Source organism: Salmo salar, chromosome 02, assembly GCF_965601325.2.
Source record: "Salmo salar chromosome 02, fSalSal1, whole genome shotgun sequence".
Classification (NCBI taxonomy): Eukaryota; Metazoa; Chordata; class Actinopteri; order Salmoniformes; family Salmonidae; genus Salmo; species Salmo salar.
In genome coordinates, this window is record NC_138292.1 from 85,735,001 (window position 1) to 85,736,868 (window position 1,868).

General features: G+C 43.8%; 1 protein-coding gene across 1 annotated transcript in view; it reads right to left on the reverse strand.

The window, feature by feature from the left end:
• The window catches only part of arc1a (Actin-related protein 2/3 complex subunit 1A), an 11,896-nt gene extending 11,142 nt beyond the window's left edge, over positions 1-754 (reverse strand). Inside the window, 2 exon segments of the mRNA NM_001146479.1 lie at positions 1-15; positions 580-754. The exon segment at positions 1-15 is cut by the window's left edge and continues 92 nt beyond it. The gene's annotated coding sequence lies outside the window, so the exon portion shown is untranslated.
• Between the last annotated feature and the right edge of the window lie 1,114 nt (positions 755-1,868).

Below are 1,868 nucleotides of genomic sequence, written 5' to 3' on the forward strand. Positions count from 1 at the left end.
CTCACTGGTCACCGGCTACACAGAGAGGGAAAACCCCCATAGGAATACAAGAACATGACTCAGCTCGTTAACTAACCTTAGTCAATTCAGCTAACGCTACTCGGCTAGCTGCTGGTAATGCTACCTGTTCGGTAGATTTTTAGTTTACATTTCACAAACTGTTAAGACGTGAATGAGTACCAGTGTTTTATACATATAACATGATATACCCGTGATCTTAAAGATGAGTTCGTTCTGTATTTAGGAGCAAGGTGTGACTGAGCTAATTAACTGGCTAGCCAGTTGACAGGCTGTCCCACACTAATGTTCGCTAACTAACTAGCCCAATTTCGCATGTAACGTTACGATAGCTAAACTAGTTAACTAGTTAGCAAACAATATTTCTAATAATGTATTTATACTTCAATGTCCATACAAAAAAGGATCAACAAGATTACGAACGATAAAATATGCTACGAAAATAACATTTAATCTCGCCGTAAAAAAACGAGGCCTCCTCTCTTGAACCAAGCCCCGAACTTTCCTAAGAGCCGTCGCCCGCTCCCAGCGACACAGTTTGCATGCTAACTGTTAGCTTACCTTGGTTTTGACAGAGCAGTCTTCTTGCTGGTGCTCTTTTATTCGGAAACGATAGATTGATGATAACGTTAGGGAGACAGCGGAACGGACTTGAATTCGCGGACTCTGGGCAGTCGACACGAATCCGTCCAGGAATATCAGGAGTCGAACCGGGAAGCTTAGCTTCCAGCTACATTCAGATGGATAGGATGTCAGCCAACCAGGAGACAGTAGCCTATTTTTTGCTGTTGTTGAAGGCTGCCCCTAGCGGCTAATGAACCAAGCAAAAATAAAAATAATAATTAACAAGGCAAGTCAGTTAAGAACAAATTCTTATTTACATTGACAGCCTAACCCGGACGACGCTGGGCCAATTGTGCGCCATCCTATGGGACTCCCAATCAAGGCCGGTTGTGATACAGCCTGGAATTGAACCAGGGTCTGTAGTGACTCCTCTAGCACTGAGATGTAGTTCCTTAGACCGCTGTTATACAGCCTGGAATGGAACCAGGGTCTGTGGTGACGCCTCTAGCACTGAGATGTGGTGCCTCAGACCACTGCGATACAGCCTGGAATGGAACCAGGATCTGTAGTGACTCCTCTAGCACTGAGATGTAGTTTCTTAGACCGCTGTTATACAGCCTGGAATGGAACCAGGGTCTGTACTTCCTCAGACCGCTGTGATACAGCCTGGAATGGAACCAGGGTCTGTAGTTCCTCAGACTGCTGTGATACAGCCTGGAATGGAACCAGGGTCTGTAGTTCCTCAGACTGCTGTAATACAGCCTGGAATGGAACCAGGGTCTGTAGTGACTCCTCTAGTACTGAGATGAGGGCCTTAGACCGTAGTGATACAGCCTGGAATCGAACCAGGGTCTATAGTTCCTCAGGCGGCTGCGCCACTCTGGAGCCCTTGAAGATATTAATATTTAATATTGATAGCTTGAAGTGAAATAAACTGTCAAGACTACAACACTCATTTTGAATTGTGATTATTGTATTGGTTACACTAAAGTGGTTTGAAGCCCTAGTTTAAAGGTTACACGATGTTGAAATATCTATTCTCTTTTTCAGAGTGGAAGAGTCATCATTGGAAAAACGGATGTCATAATCTTTCCGGACAGGAAAAGTTGAGGATTTCATTTAATTTCTCCCATTATTTAATACTGACACATGCTGGCATCAAATAGTCTACAACCATTAACTGCTACTGTGCTCAAATTGATGTATTGTTGTCTGACTAGAACCCTGATCTGACAGGTCTCTGAACGGAACTCTCTCTCCTTTCTCGTCATTTCAGATATTTGGTT